At 48.2% G+C, this 23691-nt stretch overlaps 1 protein-coding gene across 3 annotated transcripts in view; it reads left to right on the forward strand.

Moving 5' to 3' along the window:
- Nucleotides 1-17574: 17574 nt before the first annotated feature.
- Nucleotides 17575-23691, forward strand: part of LOC149858420 (H(+)/Cl(-) exchange transporter 5) — an 88319-nt gene continuing 82202 nt past the window's right edge. The window contains exon 1 of one of the 3 annotated variants that reach the window (XM_090059915.1): nt 17575-18508. The gene's annotated coding sequence lies outside the window, so the exon portion shown is untranslated. The remainder of the gene's footprint in view (nt 18509-23691) is intronic. The other 2 variants (XM_090059912.1, XM_090059913.1) reach the window with 2 other exon arrangements.

Below are 23691 nucleotides of genomic sequence, written 5' to 3' on the forward strand. Positions count from 1 at the left end.
GAGACCCTGCTGTAAATAGAGCCGTAGTGGCTATTTCATTCTGCAGCTACTGAGCATGAATAATTTCCTTTGCCGAACAGGAAAAAAATAAAAATTATGGTGGATGTGACTCCAGGACTTCCAGCTCTCCGACTTTACCATGCTACTCCACCACCGTAACTTTCTCTAGTTGGTATGGCAGCACTCAGCAGCTTTTAGGGCACAGTGATGACTGAACACGCAGGAGTGTGGGATTCCAGCTGGAAAAAAGTACACTGCATGATTTGCCATGTTAACCACACAGATCTTGGAATTCACATGGTGGAAATGAGGCCCATGAATCAGGAGGCCAGCACCCTGGAAACTGGCTTGTCACAGACTGCAGCTGGGCTGTGCAGGAATTAGGCCACTGGAGGGAGTGGGGGTAGGTCTCCAGGACCAGTTGTGATTGGTGCAGCTCTTTGGGAGACTTTCTAGTAGGTACTGCTGGGGCAATAGGGAAGGCTGCTTTAGCCAGAGGGGAAGAGGAATCGTGTGGATGTGAAATGATCACAGCCGAATAAGCAAATGAGATAAGAGTCTGCCATATGCCATGGCAGGAGGAAAAGACAACGAGGTTTTAGGGCTAAATGTGCAGCAAAGATCTGGCTGTCTGGGAGGTGACAGTCCTTCCCTCTACAGCTCTGAGCTCTGGAACCCGGCGCAGTTCTGCATCCCAGGAAGATGTCACAAAAGCCAGCGCGGTTCAAAGAAGAACTCAAGTCACGAAAGGGCAGGAACATCCTGAGGTAGGACTGGGGGCGCTACTTCAACACTGCAGTGGCGAGGCAGGCCCCAGATACATGCACCAAGACAGAACTGTGTCTAGTTGGGGATGTGTTAATACTTCATAAACACCTGAAGGGGGTGAGCACCTCTAGGCTGGCTGTGGGACAGGTTTCTGGGAACAATGAAGCAAAACTGGCAGAGGAAGAAAATCAGGAAACTCTTACAGAACTGTCTGCTGATGGAAATGGTGGCAGCCCTCCTGCTAGCCCAGATACACTGAAGGGACCAATCCTGAAGAAGCTCTGGGGTTTCTTCATAGGACCCTATGGGAGCTGTGATCAGGTGATGCACTCAAGACAGCCATCCTGCTGTAATCAGGAAGGGCTGGCAGCAATGACTTGCAAGGAAGGGTCCAGGATTTTCTGTCAGATTCTCCAAAGCTCTGTGCTGACGGCCTTCAGGACATGTTGTAAGATGCACTTGTTCTTCCTAGGTTGTCCGGGGTCAGGAGAAGGCCTTACTGGGCTCACAGTTGCAGTCACCACCTCCCCCATGTAATGTACACTGGATGAGATTGTCCTTCAGAGCTGGTCTTTCAGAACCTGTCACTTCACAGCTGTCACAGTGCTTGTGACACACTGCCTTCCCTCTGTCTCTCTGGTGCCCAGGGCCTTGTCACTTCAGAGAGAGAAGGCTAGGGCCAGTTTAAATATATGGCTCTGCAGGGCAGCCAGAGGCTAGCAGATCGCAGTGCTCATCTCCCAGCCACTCAGACCTAAGCGGTGTTTCCTCTTATTCGGTATAAGGTCTTCACTCCTTCTCAGGAACAACTATCTCCCATCACCTTCCTCCTGCTTTGGCCTGTAGCTCAGTGACTACCTCTGAGGAGCAGGGACATCATGATCCCTCTTCCCTTCTGAGGACTGTCAAGTGCCACCTCCATCTCCTAACAGAGTGGGTGCTGGGCAGATCTTTCCCCTTTGGTGTGAGCCCTGCAGGGGCTACTGGCAAGACACTACAATAATGCTTCTGATGGCTGCAGTAATTCAACAGTGCATGGGAGTGGCTGGGATTGCAGAGCCAAGACAGGAAGGACAGCATCCAGAATGACTGAGAGCATTGGAAAGAATGAGCTGCATACAGCCTCCTCTGGGTGCAGACATGCTCATGGACAGGCCATCCACACTGAGATCTCTTTCACTGAAGCCTCATCTGCTATAAATTTCATACCACACTCTCCCTAAGGTTTTTCTCTGTCCTCATCAGTCAGATGACCCTGTTATGATTATTGCTGTCACTGATTCATGTGACACAGCCTCCTTCCTGGCGCATTCCTCAGCTGGTAGATTAGGAACTGCTTTTTCTCTCTCTGCCATGCTGGTGATTGGCAGGGCCCTATTTAGAAGTCACATGGCTTGGCCAGTCCAGCCACAGCTGTCTCTTGGCTTTGCTGTTTCAGTTTTTGAAGTAGGGAGGAGGAAGGCACTGGGATCTGAGTGTGTTCACAGCTGGTCTCCTAGTCCCAGAGCTTATTCCATAGCATAGCAGAGGAGGAGTTGGGACAGAGGAAGGGGTTGCATCACATTTCGTGCTCTCAACCCATGCCTTGCAGGATCACTTCCTTGCTGCCCATCCCTCCAGTCATTTAACAAGTCTGCTTTGATACCTCACAACTGTCACCCAGTTTCAAAGTTAACGATGTAGACAAAACCTATGGCTTAAATGACATGGAAACCCCAGGGCAGGGGCATCGCCACAGGCATTGCCGGCGTTGACCTGGTGTCCCAAAAGCCACCTCTGCGCTGTCACCATTGTCACAAAACTACCTCTTTCTAGCTAGGCTTTGCTGCTGGTTTATATTCCTAACCTTTTCATTGCAGACACAAGGCCCCATGGTTTCTGCAGTGGTCCCCTATAATATGTTGCCATGCGCTACAGGAGGTGATGAATGCAGGTGTCTCTGCATGCATTGGGTTCAATACACATCAATTCTACCAGGCCAGGAGGATCCACATTTCATCCCTTCTTTCCTGAGCTTCTGGTTGGGGCTGCGTTTTTCCTGTTTTTTTCTGGGTGTGTCCCTTACTCCCACCCCACCCCTCTGAAAAGACACAAGAGAAGCTTGGTGATTTGCATCCTCTCTCCCACTCCCAATCAACTTCCCATTCAGGGTATACATGATTAGAGATCACCACAACCCCACCATGAAACTAATGAGCAGGTTTGAGGGGGTAGGTGAATGCATGGTCCCCTGGGATGTATAGAAGGGATTGTGTTTAGTGGGGAGGAGATCACTTTTGGAGCAGTAATCAGGGATCATCTGTGAGGTGCAGGTGGTATGTAGTTGATTTCCTGTGATATTCCTGTGGGGTGGGAAGCCGAGGACCTGTGTCCTTCCAGCCTTCCCCTCTTCATGTCCCTTCCTTCTGAGTCTGCAAGCTTCCCTTGAATTGAAAGGCTGCAGGCTGACTTCATCCACAAAGCATTCAGAGACACAATGCAGCCTGTGGCCATTCCTGCACGGTATCCTGTCCGCTCACATCCCTGGGTCATTTCCATGGATTGTTTTGCTTTGATTCTGTAAGGCTCAAATGTTGCAAGTTCACCCTGGGGATTGGTGATGAACATGAAAAACATGCCTTGCAGTCTGATGGTATTTAAATCAGACCTGGAGTGCACGAGGGTATTGGACAATAGCATGAAAGGTCAGTCAGCTGCAGAGCCCCCGTGCTGTGGCATGTAGAGATGGGGGAGCAGACAGTCCAGGGCTGCCTGTTCCCTCATCTTGAGGCACAGCGCACCCTAGCAAGCCACTTTGCTCTGTGGCTGGCTGGGGTGCAGTATGCCTCACTGTGGGAGCTCCACAACTCACAGGGCTGCCTGCCTCCCCATCTCCATGTGCTGCTCATCTCCATGTGCTGCTCCCTGGCTGGCTGTGGCACAGGGTGCCTCAGCTTGGGGGCTGCCTGCTGGATATCCCTGTGCTGAGGCACCCTGTGCCCCTAGCCTTCTCCCTGCAGCATGAGGAGCCCAGCTGGGAGCCGGAAGGAGCTGGGCATGGCCTGTAACAAAGGGCATGTGCAGGGGCATGCACTGCAGCTCAAAGTAACACCATAAATTTGTGCACTACTACTTGTGCCACTGCAAGTGCACAGCCCCGCTTATCGGGACATGGCCAAAAGGGCGATTTGCTTTTCCAGGGTCCTCAGTGGAGAATATCTACTTCTTACCTCCCACACTTAAATTTTCCCACAAAGGTCTTCAGTCATAGGGAATTTTGGTTAAACAGGGTCAGACTGAATTCTCCCTTGGGAAGTATGGCAGTGCTAAACCTATCTCAGCCACAGTACAAGGCACTCTGTCCTTTCTGGCTTTAGGTGCTTTTTCCACAGCAATACAAACCTGTGCTAGCAGATATAAGTGACTAGTGTCTTGAATCAAGGCTATCTCAGAGCACAGGGGTCAGCCCCAGAGCCACCAGCATTGGATAGATATAAGAGCTTGGAGATAAGCTTGGATTTGAGCTTGGATCCAGATCTGGTTACACATCTGAGCTGGAAAATTTAACAATGGAAGGGGCTGAGGGTTGAAAGTTTTTCTGATAGGTTCAGAAACCAGTGACACTAGTGGCATTGGCCAAAGTGCTTGCCAAGTCCACATGATTCTGATTCTGTGATCACTAGGCTGAACTCTACCATACTGCAGCACCCACTACAGATCAACTCCTGCCTTTCTGTCTGCCAGTGTCTAGCTACACGTTTCCAGTCTACTGCTATTTCGGTCCTTCCGTTTTATAATAAGTAACTTCCCAGTATGCTGGAGGGAGCAGCAGTGGGTCAAAGGCTGCTGGCACATGATTCAGTTCTGTCTTTGACACTGAGACGGGAATTTTTCTAATAGACATCATCTGTGAATGTCCTAGAAAACAATACCATGTATCTGGGCAGGAAATGTGTTGAAAGAGGCAGCATTTGACTCCAGACACTACCTTTTTGTCTCTCTGCAGACTACAGAGATGGGCAAGAAGGTCCAAGGTTTCTATTACAAAATTCCTATGTATAGCTATATAGTCACCTTTGGTGAACTCTGTCCTGGCAGAAGTGAAAGGATAGGGCTATGCAATACCCTAATTCCTGGACTTGTTTGGGAAAGTTTATTTTTCCATTCAAAAAAGCTTTTGACAAAAATTAAACATTTTGCCTTATTGTCAATGTTCTCAGTGATTCATTCGAACGCTGCCTAGCAAATGAAAAGTTTGAGTTGCTGAATTTTTGGTTTTCCAATGGAAAAAAATAGGAGAGAAAACGCTTTTCTGAAAAAAGAGGTTATATAATTGAAAACCCAAGTTTCTATAAAAAAAAAAAACCAGAAAATTCCCAGCCAGCTTTACTCTCTGCTGTAAACCAGACAAGCAACTGTAAACCAGACGAGCAATTTCATGACCAGTGTTAACATAAGCCATCTTTTATGTTGCCACCTGTCCCTTCAGGTATCTCTTGTGCTTACAAAAATAGCAAGCAGTAGCCTGCCTGGCAGATCCAGCTTGCTCTAAGAGAGATTCTTGGCTGTTAGGAGAGAAGTGATCTTGTACTGGGAATGTATGTGGTAGAGGAGCTTTTCCTAGAGGGCTCTGCGGAGTAGTGCTTGATTTAAGGGCATAGAGGAGGGTAGAAAGCTATCAGGGGCCTCGAAGAAGGTGTTGGTTCAGGGGAAACCAGGGAAAAAGATATTTTCTTATCAACCAGATAGAAAGTTTCCAAGGGCAGGAGTAGAACCCTTGGAAAAGCACTGGGAACCTGTGAAGGATGTAATGGACTGATGAATGTAGTGCAGAAAGCAGGAGATGTTACTGAGTTAAATGGTTTTGTTAACCAGTTCTCAGAAGGGAAAAATAATAACTGAACCAGTTGTCATATTATCTTTTGCATTAGTGGGAGAAGCAGAGGCAGCTGGAGTGATATATGCCTTATTGTGGCACTACTTATTGATATGTTGCTTAGATGAACACACAGCTAGCTTTTTGGCTATGGAAGGGATTCAGCCCAGGAATGATTTTGGATTGCCAGTAATATAAAATCAGGCATTTTGTAGCAAAAGTAGGCGGTTCATATGGGAAATTTTTGCTCACATAGCACTGCCTGTGGTAGTACCACATCCATCCCTTTTTTGGGGCAGGCTTATCTCCCAAACCAAATTCCTGAAACAGCATCTCCTGCAAGCTTCTCTCTTTACTGAGCTGCTTCTGGAGCCTTTTATCTATGCAGAGATGACTCGATCCTGGTCTCCAAATTATTGTTTTAGGAGCAGCTAACTAGGCTAGGCCCAGTCCTCCTTAAAGGGCTAATCCACTCTGTGACATCACACTTACTAAATGTCAGGGGTTTGGGGGAAGATGCTAGTTAACAAGAATGTCTATTAATACGAATAGACTTGCAAAAATATCCCACTGCTACCCATATGGCTTGTCTATATGAAAGCACATGTCCTGTTCCTTGCAGAGAAAGTGAAGACTACAGTGAGACCTTGCTGTCACCAAGTTTCTGGACCTTTGGATGGGTTCTGTGATGACATTCAGGCTCTGAACAATCAGGCTGTCTTTTCAGACCCTGTGTAATTTGTTACAATGCCTGGTATGGTGACTTGAAGTCACATGATTATATGGAAGGTCTATCTGTGCCATTGGTCAGAGTGACAGCCCTGACTGCAGGAAGTTACAAAACAGGATCTCAGCAGAGGCGCTTGTGCAGAGAAATGACCTGTCATATTCTGCCAAAAAAGAGCTTGGAATTTCCGCTTGTCAAGGCAGGGGGAAGAGCAGCAGTAAGGGCTAATAAAGAAACTGCATGGGCATGCAGACCACTTCCTTATGAATTGGAAACCATGGGAGAAGATCCCCTTTATTCTTCCTCATCCTTTGGGCGAAATTTTCCTGGATGTAAGTTATGTTCCTCTTCTGAAAACCAGGGCAGGAGTGTCTGCTGAAATCAACCAGCACTCACCAGATATTAAGCAGCTGAAAGCCTGTTCCTTGGCTGCTGTGAACTGGAACAGTCCTTCAGGATAAATTAACCTGCCCAAGGTCTACTCTGATTCGTGCCAATAGCCTGAGTAGCCACCATGGTGATTGGGAAGTACTGTCCTGAGAAACTGTGGTTATGCTTTCTGTTTGTAGGGAGCAGGAGAATGAAAGGGCCTATTTTAAGACTCCATTCAGCAACTGGAAAGGTGTAAAAGGGCCTTGGCTACAAGAGGGAAAAATAGCAATTGTAGTTCTTCACCTGGTAATCAGAGAGGTAGAAGCTGCAGTATAGGAAAAGTGCAGATTCTTCTGCTATCTGACAGAAGAGGTCAAGGTCAAACAATGAAAAGAAAACACCAGGGAACCTCTCTGTCACAGCTTTCATGGTTGTGACTGGTAGCAGAGTGAACACATGGGAAAATATAGGCAAGGTAGCTCATAGCATCACTCTCAGATCCTGGATATCTTTATTGATTGTAGTGTATTTGTCTGATCAGCCCTGGACTGGTTAAAATTTTGTATGTGTGATGTAACACATGGCATGTAATCTGCAGCACCTGTGGATCAGCTATCCCTGGTACAACTCTTCCAAGTTAATTCATTCCTGCCTGTCAAAAAGAAAAGGAAAGTAGCTGTAGAGCTACAATGGCAGATGGGAAATAAGGGAGTTTACCTGCAGTGCAGGTGGGGAAAGAAAAAATTAGAATATAAGAATTATTTAATAATGCCTCACACCTGAGGGCTACAGCATGTTTTCTTTCTCTGGGACTGGTCAGTGCCAGATGCTTCAGAAGAAGGTGAAAGGATGTCACAGTGAAAGATATGGAATAATCTTCCCTAATGTTAGATCTCCTCCTAATCTCTGATAATTAGAGATTAGTTTAAAACTGGAAATTTAAGATTTAACCTCCCCTCGAAAAATTTTGTTGGCAATAACTCTAATAATTTTGGATAATCATATATTTCCCAAAACAACACATTAGGGTTTTTTGCTAAGCTTTTGGCCCTGACAAATCCTTGTGGCAATGCATCCTATGGTCTTAATTGTATGCTGTTTGAAAAAGTGTGACTCAACTTAGAGCTCTGCTAACAAATCCCAGAATACCTTGAATTTTCTGCTAAAATAATTAACAGCCTATTAGCTAAGATTGCTATTTCAGCTGTCTGTGTTTGGATTTCGAGTCAACCCCCTGTGCAATGGCTGGGGCAGGGAGAGCACATCAGGGTTCCAATATATTAGGAGCCAACTTTCATGAGTTAGAATTGTAGGACTGGGAGGGGCCGCCTAGCTAGATCATCAAGTCTGGTTCCCAGTGTTTGCAGGTAATTAGTAACCCAGGAAATCCCCAGAATCACCATGTCAGGCCCTCACATGCCAAAAACACACCAAGAACACACAATAACATGCCATAGGCAGAAGCAGGGAGGTGAAGGCACTGCCAGTGTCTGCCCACTGCAATGACAGGAAAGTAGTTAGATAATATATGCTCACAAGATTCTAGCTGAAGACAAAATAATTTCTTGTGAAGATGAATGGCCTTTTGTGGCCCTATGGGGTTACAGGGATAAACTATAGTCAGTGCTTGCCTGCCTTGTTCGTCAATCCTGGGCCACCCAGGTCTCCATTTTTGGGTTTGCCCAACACAAGAGTGAGTTGTTCCTAAACACAGAATTGGGAATGCTGTAGTAGTTGGAGTCTTAGTTTCTTACTAAATCTATGGCACAGAAACCTGTGGTGCAGGCAGCTTGCATATGAGCCTGTTACTTCCAAGGTACCAGTCAAACCACTTTGGATGCATGGATTTAGCAGCTGAGGAGGTAGCTTGGTAAGGTCTCAGCCTACTTCCTTGTGAACAGGTGTGCATATTACACATACTGCTCTTGGGAGTCTCAGCAGAGAGGCCATCAGCTGAATGGGCTGCTGTTTGGCATAGCCAGCAGGCCTAGTCCTTCAGGGAAGTATGCTTTCTGGTGGTCCATGTGTGGCCTGTTGTAGAGATGCACAGAAGCTGTGAGTCCACAGGCACTGCCAGTTCAGTACCTATTAAGAGCACAGATCTGTTGTTGATAGATAAAATGGGCAGGAGTAAGTGCGTCAGCACGGATTTGGTGGCAGCCTACAACTTCATGAGGGGTACACCAGAACCTGGGAGAACATGTGTTCACCAGAGCTCTCCAAGGGACAAAAAGGTCTAATGGCCATAAACTCCAGGAAGGCTGATTTAGACTGGATATTAGAAAAAGGTTCTTTACAGTTTGTGTCCAGGGTCTGGAACAAACTGCCCCCAGAAGTGGTGCAAGCACCTACTCTGGATTCCTTAAAAAAAACCTGGATTTATTTCTTGCTGGAGTCACTTGATCCCAGCTGACTTCTGGCCTATGGTGGGGGGCTGGACCCAATGATCTCTTGAGGTACCTTCCAGCCCCTAATGTCTATGAAATCTCCTTTTGGGAAGTATAGGCCAGAGGGAAGGATGACATGACTGATGTGAACTGATGAACTGGCACCAGAATGGCTGTTTCCAGGCAGGATGTTCCTGAGCACAAATGGCTACTTCCTGACACTCACTATTCACCCATCTTCTGTGGGGATTGGGCTCTGGAATAAACTTCCCAAGGAACTCAGGTAGGTCCCAAATCTGACCATCTTTAGGAAATACTGCAAATTCTTCCTCTGCTACCACACAAGATCACCCCATGACACCTCTGCTAACTAGCAAAAACTGAGCAAACAGCACCCCGAGAAGAGTTCTAACCCCAGAAGAGGAGCTTTGCCAGAGAGTCTGTGAAATCAGCTAGGGATTTCGCTGTTATTGATTTTATGAGGATGTCCTTCAGATGCTATAATGATAGGCAGCAAGATGAAACCCTTTGATGCAGAACCACAAGGCCACTTAGAGACATGTGGCATTAAAACATTGAACGAGCTTTAGTTAAAGAGATCCTGCCTCCATTTTTAAGTGCTGGGACACTGAGATACGAGATGCTCTGGGCGCTTTAATTAGAACGTTTCTCAGAGCCGCTCTAATTAAAGTGCCCCCCCCACACACACATGCACGCTCCTGGAGCACATGTATACCCTTAGAAACTAAGTGGCTCAGAGAGGCATAAACTTTCATAGGCAACAACCTATTTTTCCAGGCGGAAAGAAAGCACAAGATAAACACAAGGTGGCCCAGTTCTTCACATGTGAGTACCCTACTTTACACACAAGTTATCCTTTCACAGACTGACACAGCTGTAGAAGAAAACTGAATTTTATCTGATCTTGTGTATCATTAGCCCACTGAGTTGTAATTCCTGAGTATGACTGTAAAAGGAGGAGCCCACTTTGATTTTTTGGGCCCTTGGAAGTTGCAGAGATTATCAGCTGATTTGTCATCAGAGCTGAGTTCCTCTGGAATTGCTAAGGGTAGAAAGTCCCTGGATGACAGCCATAGGGTCAGTTTTCTGAGGGCTTCTTGCCACTGCAGCTTCATTTTGTAAGTGCGGTGACCTCTGCAATTGGCAGGCAGCCAAAGGTAAAAGGTTCTTCCCAGCCAGTCTCTCTTGGGGGACAAGCAGTGAGTTCAAGCAAGGTGCTTTGTAGTTTACAAGGGAAACCATCCAAATCTGGATGGCAACAAGCCAAAGTATGTATTTACAGAAGTGTTGCTAAACAGAGAGCCACAGATGGGGGCCTGTGTTTGGGTTTAGTGCTTCCCTCTAGTGCACAGAGCATGTACTTGCATTTGTGCTGCGTTCTTTCGCTCTGAGGTTTGGAAGCCTGGGCTACCTCTGCTAGGGGCTTAGCGTTTCAGCCATCATAAAAGTCATCTGGGGCATGAAGCTTGATGGCTAAAGGCATGTGAACTGCATTATAAGGATGATTATTTAATTTTTGTATTCCACTGCAGCCTAGAGGCTTTAGGTCAGGAAGCAGAGCCCCATCGTGCCAGGCACTGTAATCATATTATGTAATGAATGACAATCACTGCTCCAAAGAGCTAACAGGTCCTTGATAGGCTAATACATTGAAAGGCTAATGGGAGAAGTGGCTTAGGAGCAAATTCCAGTGGAAAATGACACTGTGTACGTTACTTGTACTATAACTACGTCTAAAGGTTCAATTGTGCTGCATACAGGTGTCCCTCACCAATCGCGGGGGTTAGGCTCCTTAAAGTTCCCGTGGCTGGCAAAACTGGCAGGACTGGGGGAGCAGGGGCTGTGGGTGGGGGGTGAGGGGCACCAGCAAGGCTGGGGGAGCAGGGAATGAGAGGCATGAGCAGGGTCAGGGGGGCCATGGCAGATATTTTCAGACTATACTTCCCCCTTCTCTGAAGCATGGATACTCAAAACCAGGGCTGGCAAGGGAAACTTGTAAACTAGAGAGATGGTACCTGCTGCAGAGAGCTTACTAGTGCACAGGAGACTGGTAAGGAGACGAAACTGAGACACAGAGAGGGGAATGCAAAGCTGAGTGATGGTGGTGGCAGAAGAGGACTCAAATTCAAACTGTAACAATGCAGATGAGAGCTAGTAGAAAGACCGGGGAGCTTAGAGCCTGACGTATAACAGGAGGCTAAAAGAGCTTGTCTTGCCTAGTCTGACAAAGGAAAGGCTGAGAGGAGATACGATTGTTCCTTAGAAATCTATCAGGAAAATGAACACCAGGAAGGTAAAGGAACTACTGGCATTTAAACTAATGGCCAATGTTAACACAGGAACCAATGAATGTAATATGCCATGGGTGGGCAATTATTTGGGCTGGAGGGCCACTTGGGGAGCTTGAGCGAGCTGTTGTGGGCCAGGTCAGTACCACCCCCACCCCCCGCAACAGCTCACCCAAACTTTGTAAGTGGCCCAAATAATTGCTCAACACGGCTCTAAGGGCGGAGAGAGCAAAAGTTAGAGGAACCCAACCTTTGTTTACTCCCTTCTCCCTGCACCCCTCCCTGATTCTCCAGCATGTGGTTGGGCTGGTGCTGTGCTGTATTCCTACATGCCAGCTCAGGCCACGTGGGCACAGCTGGAGCACCTTCTATCTGACCCAGCCACATGCCGGGGACTTGAGGCTAGGGAAGGGTTTCAGGGAAAAAGGGGAAAACAGAATGGGGTACTGGCCTGGCTGGGACTGGATGACCTGTGGTTCCTGGCCCCCTTCTCTGTGCACCCCCACCCCTGCCCCGAATACCCAGCATGTAGCCAGGTCAAGCAGGGGATGCTCCAACTATACCCATGTTGCACAAAGGCGGTTCGTTTCTCTGGAGGCCACAAAAATCACAGACACACACTCATTAGATGGCACAAAAGGTGTATTTGCAAATAGGGTCAGAGCAGAGTCAAGAACTCAGATTACTCCGAACCAACAAAGGAATTTTGCAGGGAATATTTATCTTCTCCCTCCTGGGTACATGTGCAGAAACAGGAACTCTTACAGCTCACTTCCGTTTCATACAAGCATACATGTGGTTACATCACTACATACATTGCATGTATAGTATAATTAACTACTTAAGTATGCAGGGCGGAGAGGTAAATATGCATCAGCTAATTAAGCATGCTCAGAAACTACAGCAGGTCGCCAAGAGTTCAAATCCTCCCCCCTTTCAAGGACACAGTCAGTTGAATTCCAGCTTCTGTAATCTGTATGAGAAAGGCTAGGGAGAAGCTGGGGGAGAGTCTGCAATTTAGCATAAGAAAGGCTGTGGCAAGGCTAGGAAAGAAAAAAAGTCCTTGGCAGTATTTTTTTCTTATCAGGTGCAAGATGCAAGCTGTGCATTTCTAACAATATTCCATTTCTAACACCCACATGGCCTGAGGTGGTGCACAGGAATACAACATGGCACCAGCCTGACTGCATGCTGGGGATCTGGGATTGTGCAGAAGCTGCACCAGTCAGGCAGCTGCATCAGCTGCCCCAGCTGTACCCACAAGGTGCAGCCTGAAGTGGCACATGGGAACACAGGGTGACACTGCATTAGCTCTGCCTGTGCCCCTACCAGGCCCTGGCCTGGCAGAGCATGAATAACCTTACCTAAGCTTCGACTCACTGAGGGCCAGGCTGTCTGGACTGCAGTCAGCTGCAGGGTCAGAGTGGTGCACAGCGAGCCTTGCTGGATAGAAGCCAGGCCAGGCAGTCAGTGCCCCCTGCTTCGGAGGTACGCTGGGGGCTGGGGGGCAGGACAAGGCAGGCTGGGCCGGGGAGGGGAGTGGCTGCTGCTGCTGCTAACTAGCATGGAGAAGGGAGCAGGGCAAGAGGCACGGAAAGCCTGGGCAGCCACAGGCTGGATACAATTTTTCTTTAGAAGAGCCAGGGCAGCCATGGGCTGGATCTGGCCTGCAGGCTGTATTTTGCCCACCCCTGAAATAGGCCATGCATAAGTTTGGCCTGGAAGTCAGAAGAAGGCTCACAACTGTCAGAGACGTGCAGCTCTGAAATAGACTTCCCATAGAAGTAGCCAAGGTAAAAAAAATGACTAATTTTTCAATGGGGGCTTGATCAGTTTCTGAAAGAGATTATGTGACTTTACTGCCTGTGTTATCAGGGCACTGGACTTACTGCAGAGCATCTAGTTTTATGCTCCTCTCACATCAGAGGTTTTCCAATGTATAGCTTTGCCACCCATTAGTGACTAAATGATACTAAGCAGGGCTGTGCAAAACTTTGGCAGCCGTTTCATTCTGGAGGTGTTTTGGCCCGTTTCAACGCCTGAAACTTCGAATCGGAATTGGAACAGAAGGCTCCAAAATATCGAAACTATCCAAAATGTTGCAGAATGTTTCAGAGCTGGGCTTGCAGGGAAACAGAAACTCAGAAGAGGGTAGGGGAAGTGGGGTGGGGGGGTGGAAAGACAGCTCTGAGATTGACATCTGTAGCTGGACAGTGTCTGCAATGTGTCCCTGAGGTCCCTTCCAATCCCAGTGCTCTGGTACAGGCTATCATCCCTGCTGGTTTCATCCCACTCTGCCTACACACACACGTGATGTGAGTTTTGCTTTCAGAAGCTTGAGGTGCAGTTTCCCAGAAACCCCTGCACCTATCTCCTCGAAACCTGGCGGGCTTCATGCCCTTAGAAGGGGCTACCATTCTTGCTGTTTTCAATCCGCTCTGCCTTAACACACACGGCATGAGTTATGCTTTGAACAGTTTGAGGTGCAGTTTCACAAAAATCCCTACACCTATCTCCTTGAAGCTTGGCACACTTTATGCCCTCAGAAGGGGCTATCATCTCGACAATTTTCATCCGAATCAGGAAAGAAAGGATAAAGTTATAGTCATTTTAGTGATTCCTCATTATAGCCTATGACCGAATCACCAAAACAATGTCAACACTCTGAAGCAGATTTGGTTGAATCAAAATGGAACAGTGATCCGAAACACTGAAACAAATCACTGTCCCTCCAAAATGGCTGAATCTGAAACCGAGTCAAAACATAGCCGTTTCGCACAGCCCTGAGCAACTTACTGTCCAAGAGTATTCAAGTGCTGGATGCAATGGTTCAAGCTTCTGTATGAGATAACATTACTCTCCAGTGAGCTAGTATCCACAGAGGATAGTGTAAGCATTTCCCAACCGGTAGCTTGTCAGGTAGAAATATTATCAGAAAACAATTGCCTGAGCCCTACTTATTTCCAGGATTGCATATCCAATACAGTTTACTATTTTCAGATAGTCTGATGCCACAGATCCTTTAGCTGACTATACTTTGACACCCTTACCTGTTAAAGAGAAAACCAGTAAAATATAGAGCAATGCTATTTACAACTTTATTAGTGAATAAAGGGCGGCTGGTGGCAGCAGTACTGGGAGTGGAACCGCAGCAAAATCTGGGGTGGCTGCTGCTCCCTTCGTAGCCCCTGCCCCAAGCCCAGCCCCTGGCAAGAAGAGCCCTGCACAGCTCCAGCTCCAGCTCGCAGCTGCAGCCTGCCTGCCCCATTTCACACAGATCTGGGAGCACACACCCTCCTTCATGCCCTCCAGGGGTGCAAGCAGTGGACAGAGCCCCCCCAGGCCCCTCCCACGAACTGTGGCTCTGTCCCACCCCGCCCTGGCTGGGCAGTGCCTGCCCCCTCCCTCCCTCATGGGAGGGGATGTTGATCTGCCCCCCCCCTTCCCTCCTCCTTTCTCTCCCCACATGGCAGACCTACCAGTTGGAGGCAGCTCTCCATGCTGCTGGGCTTTGCCCCTCACTGCCTGAGTGCTGCGCTGTGGCTGTGTGCATGCACAGGCATTTATCAGCCAAATTATTATTCCCAGTGGGCTACTTTCTCATACAATTTTCTTTATATTGATACTGATCCGATACCTCTACCCCCTATAATAGCTACAGATAAATGGTTGGTATATGTTGACACAGTCTAAGACATGCAATCGGTCATGCATCCTATGTTGGCATAGGTGGTTAAGATGTTCTAACGTCATGGTATGATGGGAAGAGAGGTAACACCTTGCACATGGTAACTGCATCAGTGCAAAGCTGTAAGGTGGCAAGACTTTCTGAGACAGTGGTTTTAGTATGCAGTGTACAGTTGCTGAGATGGGAAAAAGTCACAGACTTTATAAGTTTTTATCTTTTAATGGCACGTGTGGGAGGATTTCACTCCATCCTCTTGGTTTTGCTTCTGGCCAGTGGTTTTGAGCAGTTGTCTTTGTGTGTGTGGGGAGGGGGGGCTGGGATGTGCTTGACAGGGGTATCTCTCAACCATCAGATGGTATCATATATCATGAGGTGCCTTGCTGTTCTAAGCCGAATTCTCATTCTAAGGACCCCCCCAAGGCACCTCAATAGCTACTAACAGCAGGCTATAGCAAAGAACATGCAGTAATTTGAAGCACTGAACAGGGAGTCATTGTATACTTTTGATTTACTGTAGAGCATCTAGTTGAATGATTCGCCTGCTTATTCTAGAGAGCACAGTAATTCTAACCCAAACCACAAGGTGGTGACATCAGAGTTCTATAAACCAGGCACAGAAGATTATATTTTCCCCTAAATATTTTTGTCTTTAGGAGATAGGAGCATAAGCCTGAACAGAGGAGCCAAGCTTCTTATAAAATGGAGAATTCAAAGGATTAGGAAGCAATAAGAATCCCACATTTAGGATCCTTGTAAGCCATCATACACAGTTCTGTCAATGCTCCTCCATGCTGGCCTGCAGCTTCCCTGTTACTTCAGTCCTGAAACCACGCTACAAACAACTCTGCTGAAGCATCTTCATTTTGACTTGTGCCATCCCCTTTCCATGTTGTGTCTGTCTCCTTGTACGAATCCTCAAAAAGGCAATACTTAATGTCGGGAACATACAGGGTAATCCCTTTGTTCCCAGCAGAGATCATTTTAGAATTACCTTTCATGTTAATGGTATTGTATTCTACTCTCTGAGGTTAGTAAGATCACATAAGGTCTTCTATTGGTTCAAGATGCATGTTTCAGTTTATACATCAATACTTTGTTCTGCTTTAGCATTTTACTTCCAAACCTCTTAGGACACATTACAGGCTCTTCTCCTCCATTGGGTATTGTAGTCTCTATTTGGGAAATGAGGCACAGAGCAGTTACTTAAGTGACTTAGCCAAATTCTCCTAACAAGCCAGAGGCACAGCTGGGGATAAACCCCAGATCTCATGACTTCCACCTTTTGTTTCAAACACAAGATCATACAGGCTCTCACATGTACTTGCCTAAATGATCCACTTCCTCAGGTGCTGGCAGATTTTAGTGTAATATTCTGAAAGTCTAGTCAAAACTGCTCCTCCCCTGAGGCTTTATGTGAGACTGGAGTTACTCACTTTGCTGTCTGGGCTGAGTTCCCATTCTGGTAATTCAGTTATACCTGCTTCAGATCCCCTTGCTGTTTCAGTTGGCTCTGGTATCCTTTTTCATTCACTGCTCCATGAACATCACATGCTTTGCAAGGCTGGGGGGGCACGGCGACCACCTGTAGGCAGTGGCAGTGTCAGCAGCGAGGGGGGAGCTTCTGCAGGCAGTCACAGCAGTGTTGGTGGCAAGGGGGGGGTGAGTGACCACTGACCACTCGCAGATGCTGCTAGCTGCAGCAATCAGTGACCACCCGCAGACACTGCTGGTGGTGTTGGCAGCAAGGGGGGTGGGGTGAGGAGTGGTGAGTGGCAACTGCCCAGAGGCACTCCCAGCAGTGTTGGCAGCAGCCAATCTCAGAGTGCACGGCCAGTCTCAGCGGGTGTGCGTGGATCCACATGCACCCCTTATGTATCGCCAATGCACTTCTCCACATCAGTATTGATGTTTGCTATTAAACTGCTACTGAGTCCTACCCCAAAGCTGCTGCATTTGGGAGTGAGTGACCTGATATCCCACATACAGGCTGTTAGTAGTCTGGGATGGAGCTGCTGCTGAAACAGCAGGTCCGTGCAGAATCCCTCTCCTTCCATCCTGAAAGACTCCTGAGATCAGTGGGGCTCCCAAGGAGACTAACAAGTTTGGATAGGGATGATCAGGCCCCACTTAAGATTCTAATGGATTGATTGTGGCTTAAACGTCATTGCTGAGAGAATTCCTGTCCCCTGCGTGTGTTTTCATGTAGGGCAGTGCGCCCCAACCTTTCTTTTATATTTGAGGTCCCCTTCAGAAAATGCCAGCTCTGAGCTTTTGCTTTTTTTTCCCACTATGGAATACTAGGATAATTCTTCTGTTGTGAAGAACTCAGGAAGCCCCCAGCAGCTTGGGACAGTTTAAGTCTGGATTTCTATTTGGAGACTCTGGGTGAGGGTGGATTCACCCTCGATTCCTCCATTTTAAAACCAACAGCAGCATTTGTAGTCAGACAAGGTTCTTTGGGTAAACCTGATATCTTTTATTAGACCAACTCAAATGGTTGGAAAAAATCTTCTTTGCAAGCTGTTGGGTACAAACACCCTTCGTGGGGCTGAGGAAGTGTGAGCAGACAGATAGTCTGTGCTCCTCCTGGATGGCACAGCAAAGCAGACGGAGGCCAGAAAGTACGTAAGAAAGCCAGTCAGTGGAAATGCAAGTCGAGGTGGTCAGCAGGTGATTTCTAAGTTTCTCCGGCGTTCTCCTGCAAAGCTGTGAAGCGTATCTGAAGCGCGTGTAGCGGTCAGAGGATCGTAGATGTTTAGCCTCTGGGAATGATGTTGTGTTTCTTGTGTAGAAGACGCATGTTGCTGTTACGTCTGGCTTCTTTCTTTTTCACGTTATGCGTTTGTAGTCAAACCGCGCCGAGGGAGTCACTCGGCTTCCAGGCTCCTGATCACCTCCCCGGGCCTTTCTCATCCCCTCGCTACCCAGGCGGAGCCGCCCCCACCCCTTCTTGCCAAGGGCCTGGGTGCGCCACAGCCAGGCCGCCCCTCGCCCCGCAGAAGAGCCGCCCCGCCGACGCCTCCGTCCCCTTCCAAGGCGGCGGCGCTCGCGCCTCGCTCCACCTGAAAGGGGCAGGGCAGCGCCGCGAGCTGGGCTGGGCTTGGCGGTCGGAGCAGGCTGCCCGCGCCCAAGATGGCGGAGCGGCGGCTTCGGAGCGCGCCCCGCGCCTGCGCCAGGCCCTGCCAGAGGGAACAGGGAGGTGCGCAGGCGCAGAATCTCCACCGGGGCGGTGGTAGCGCTGCCGATGGAGGCGGACGCGTCGGTCACATGAGCCGCCCCGTCCCCGGCGCGGGAGGTGTCGCCCGGCCACAGGGGGAGCATCGCGGGGCGGCCGCCGCCAGCCGCCAGGGGGGCGCTCCCCGCCGGCCCCGGCCCCGGCCGGGCCCCAGCTCGGGGAGGCAGGTAACGGCTGCGGCTGGGGTGCGTGGGTGGGTCCCGGCCCGCCCTGCCCTGTGCTTTGTAGCGCTGCTCGGCAGGGCCGTCCCGAGCTCCCTGCGGGAGGCGGCGGCGGCGGGCAGGACTCGCGGCCCGGGAGCCCGCGCGAGGGCGGCTGTGCGCGGCGCGGCTGCGGTCCGACGCGTGAGCGGGGCGGCGCCTGGGGTGAGCGGGAAGGGGCTCCCAGAGCACGTGTGCGGGTGCGCGCTGCTGCCCGCAGGGGGCCGGTGCGGAGGCCGGGCGGCTCCAGGGAGCCTGCGGCGCCTTCGCTCCGGGGACAGGACAGCGGCGCCCCTGTGGGGTCGGGGGGGGAGGCTGCTGTGAGCACCCCTGGTTGTGGCGCAGCGCAAGTAGGGCTCCTTGACCGTGCTGAGCCTCTGGGTCCAGTTCCTCTCTTCTAGACGCTGCTTTCAGCCGAGTGCCTTATTCCCATCTCGCGGGCCCCTGGAGTCTAGTGGTTTGTGCCGGGGGGATGTGGTCTCGGCGGCAGTGCAGTGCCGTCCTTTCATTTCTCTGGCGACTATCACGGTGACCTTAAACTGGCCTCTGAAGCAGCCTGGGGGCTGGTGGAGGAGCTAGAGCACAACCCCGATGTGTTTGTACCCTGTGACTTAAACTCAGGAGAAGGCCGACAGCTGTTGTTGGCACTGGTTGAGGCCTTAGCATAGTTTTTGTAATTGAGCTCAGAGATCGTGAATTAGAGTAATGCCATCTGGAGATGGCAAGTATGTGGACTGCTGTGACCCCATCCTCACCCAGAAAAGAGCAGAGCTTCTTACCAGACAGGGCAAGACTTTTAGGCACCAGTGCCAACTTCAAGAAAAGCAACATTCTTTAAAAATAACTGTGGACTTGAATGAGGTGCAGCAGTTCATTGAAACCTCAGCAGTGATGCTTTCATGGAAGTGCTGTGAACTGGTGAGTACCTGCAGGTTGCAGTGATGGTACTCCATGAACTTGTGCTGGTTTACTAATACAGACCCTCCAAGGACCTGATCTTTATCCTCTGCTAAATCTTCCAGGAAGGTTTTCTTGGGTCAGCACTGTGATTGTTATCAGGTTAATTTGAACCAGTGTTTGCAGATTGATTAAGAACATGTTCAGAGCTAACTATGTAGCCATATGTGTGGTTTTGTTTTGACAAGGTAGATTTTGTTTGTGTGGATAATTAGTTTTACCACTGCCACTGTGAGTAAACAGCATACGGTGTTAAACACATGCTTGTTTAACAACATTTCTCTCTAAAAGCAGTACAATATTTTCTGTAACATGCACCTAGTCAGTAGGTTATGTGTACATGCTGCCTGTATTTATGCAGCTTTTAAAACAGGTAAATGACTGGGTTATTTTGTTTTAATGAAAATTGTTAAGAAAAGTAGTAACTGACAAGATGACCATGTTCCTAGTAACTTGTCCAATGGTGATGAAGCAAGGGAATTGTTAGCATCTGTTCTGGATGGACTTAAGGTTTTTATGACTTCAGGGTATCTTTTTGAAGAAGCTGAATTTCTGGTCTTTCTGCACCCTTGAGAGCATGTTAAACCCTCTGTGGAGGTGCCAGTGGCAGTGGAAATCACTGCAACTTTGAGAGAGTTGATAGTTTCTTTTGTATTTGGGTCCTTTTTTTTGAAGAATTCTATTCCTTGTGTCTTGAAAATGCAGTTTGGGCTGTTACCGTTTTCTTTGTAGGTCTGCAAGTTGGCTTCTAGTTGTATTTTTCCCCCTTCTGTTGTTAACATTTTCATCATTCTTTTCTAGGCTGTATGATGCCAGAGGAAGTTGTAGCAAGGATAGGTTAGAAACTTTCCCTTCCTAGCTCTTCTTGTCTAGATAGCCACATAATTCTCAGTGGGTGGCATGAACATTGAATACTTTCCTCCCTCCACACCTTTGAAATATTTAAAGTTGTTATAGAACTGTAGATGCCACAGCTTTCCTTAGCAAAACTTTGTGTAGGAAGAGTTAAAGACTTTATCCTAAATGAAGCAAATTATTATAATGGTGACCCTTAAGTTAAGCTTATGAGTATGCATCCTGGTTTTCTCAGTTTAAAAATTGCAAGTTCTCTTATTAACCCCCAAAGTCTGTAATTAAAAATACCAAAATCTGCATTTTTCTGCAATTAAAATGAAACACCACTATTTATATAGGTATCAGTCGAACATAAATTTGTAAATATATCAATAAAACATTAAAGCAATTTGGAAGCCTACTAGTGCCTCAGTCATTAAAATAAAACAAATTCTAAATACCTATGTATTTTGTCATTTGAGTTTGGGTTTCTTTTAATCCTAGAAAATCAGAGCTCGCCCTGCCCCCTCAGTCACCAGGACATGGATCCAGGTGCAGCTGTCCCACTCCACTGTTTTGTGGTGCTGAGCAACCCTGATATGCTGGTGCCTTGCTTATGCCAGTGCCCCTCACCCCCAACCTGCAGGCCCCGGGCTCTGCTGGTGCCCCTCATGCCTGACTTGCAGCCCCCCTGCCTCTCCAGCCTTTCTGGAGGGGGCCCCCAGCTGCCCACATACTGCCTGGACCCATGTAGACTCACAGGATGGTTGTCTGTGGAGACACAGTGGGGATAGCCTCCAGCATGAGGTGCATGCAGCGCAACTTGTGGAATCACAGGCAGCACCTGGGATACCACACACTGATCTGTGCCATTGGCTAGGGCTGGGGATGGGCCTGCAGTGTGGTGGGGAGGACCAGTGCTCTGCTACACAGAAGCAGCGTGAAGTGGAGCATGGCCCTGGCCCAGCCATGCTGTGGGCATTGAGGAGCTCCATACCCTGTCCCACCTGGGCCAGAGTGTGGTGGCTGCAATGGCTCTGACTCGCATGGGTGCTGGTAGAACAAGTCTAATCCTGATGTGGGCTAGAGGGAGGAGGGGACACCTGTGGCACCCTCTGCCCAGGGCTGGGGCTCCCACACTGTGCCAGGCAGCCTGTCCACAGCCTGCACCCTCTGCAGCATCTTTGGGTTGCCTCGCCTCTGCCTCTGGGAGCAGAGGGATTGGCCCGTGGTATCACTGGCCCAGCCACACAGCTTCACGCTGCCCCCAGAGGTCTCCCCCTTCACCTGCTGGAGGGGGAGGTGCCTCTGGGTGGGCCCAGCTGGCAACAGTGCGGAGGTTGGCTCGCAGGTGGCACTGAGCACTGCCTCAGACCCCTGCCCTGCCACATCCTCAGTGCCTGGACACCTTCTCCCAGCGCCAGCAGGCCACCTCCCCTCCCTCTGCCCCCAACAGTCTACAAGCTCTGGTCCTCCAACTCCTGTCCCCCATAGATGTACCTGCATGCAGCTGCTGGGGCTGTTCCCACCACCCTGTCTGGCTGTATGCAGCCACATGTGTGCACACATGTATGCAATCACCCTTCTGCTCCCTACAGCTCCAAGCAGCTCCTTAAAGGTTAGAAAGCTGCCAGCTTGCAAGGGGAAACCTGCAGTTTCCTGTGGTTTTCTCCTTTAAAGAGGAAGTCTGTGTTTTTCTCCTTTAAATGAGAAAATTTGTGTTTTTCCACAGCAAATGAAACCCCACTGAGGATGAATATGATTGCAGAACAGGGAAACTTGGATCCATGGTTATGAGACAGCTAGCTTCCCTTATGGGACTTTTATATGCACATCTTTCTTCTGGAGTGAGACAGCATCTCATGTTTAGTCTTTTCCCAAAGGAGATGTTAGTATCATCAATCAGATGAGGAGTCTGTTTTGGGTTCTTGAATAAATGTGCGTCTTGCACCCTTTAAAAATCAAACCCTTGTCCACTTCTAAATTTCTCAATGCATGGTCCAAGCCTGTTTAATGAACTTCTACACAAGGAGGGCTGAAACATGAGATTATTTTTCACTGAGTTGGAATACGAGAGCGTTATTTCTTTACAAGCTGACTTTCCTTAGTCAGGCACATTTCAGTGAGGTGGTCAGCAAATGTTGCTGTCTCTGCTCCATTTAATCTCAGATTTTAAGTGTTTAACCTCTGCATACTAAGATAGCTTTCAAAATAGAAATCTAAATCAGTTATTACAATTGGGCTGGAAGTTTGGTGATTTCTCATCTGCTGCTGCTTGCTGCCTCCCTCTGCCCCCGCTCCCAGTCCTAGGGTGCGCTTGCCAGCAAGGTAGTAAATGTGTTGATGTAGTTTCTTGGCCTCAGTACAGATCTTAAAGGACATCAGTTCTTTCATGAAAGCTACCTGGCATCCCTAAAAGGTTAGTATTGCCACTTAGCACTGACCTAATTCATTTTTGGCTGGTCACCTGAAGGTGAAAGGCTTGCAACCCATTACCAGTTTCCTTTCCCTTTGCCCTCTCTTAAGCAAGTTATTTCTTTATTTCCAGTCTGGTTATAGAAAGCACAAGAATAATTAAAGGATTAATTGGACACAGGGGTGGAAACTGGAAACAAATGAGCTGTGTTTTAAATGTGCCTTCAATTTGACTTAACTTCTGTAGTATAAATGCTGCAGGTGTACACTGGCTGTCAGGGTAGAAAACTGCCTGTTTCAGCAGTTCCCTATGATGAACATTTCTAGCAAATATTTACAACTTACTGTGATTTGTAGTATAGCATCAGAATACAGCTCACCAGTAAAGAACACTGTTTTCCATTTCTCTGAGCCTATTGTATATGCAAATAAAGACACTTCTCTGGCCTTGTAAGCTTGGCTGGGTACCTATAGGAAAATGCCCTCTGAAAAGGGAGCCTATGAATGGTTGCTCTGGGGGAAAGAGGTCTTTTCCAATAATAATTGGGAAATCTGTGAATATAGTGCACCTGTCAAGCTTGGGCTGTTGACCTCTAAGAACTATCAAACTTCCATTGTAGAGAGCCACAAAATCTAGGATAGCCTCTGATTACGTGGGGAAACAGAGCAGCTCAGATTTGTATGCTTATGTATCTGGGGCGGGGTCCAAATAAAAGGAAGTGAAACTGATGCTTACACGAAGTATGTTGGGCTGCTGAATTTCCTATTTTTAAATTAATCTTTAATGTGATGTTGATCTTTAAATAATTATTGTTGCAGCATACTGGAGTTTCATTAGTCTGATAATCCCTTTCAGTAAATAGTAAATTACAGTTGTTGTTTACTATCTGAGACAGGCTGGTGGAGGTTTTGGATTTGATCAGGGCAGTTGCCATTCATACTAA

This window comes from Crocodylus siamensis, chromosome 8, assembly GCF_052110815.1.
Source record: "Crocodylus siamensis isolate JL-2025a chromosome 8, ASM5211081v1, whole genome shotgun sequence".
NCBI classification, from domain to species: Eukaryota; Metazoa; Chordata; order Crocodylia; family Crocodylidae; genus Crocodylus; species Crocodylus siamensis.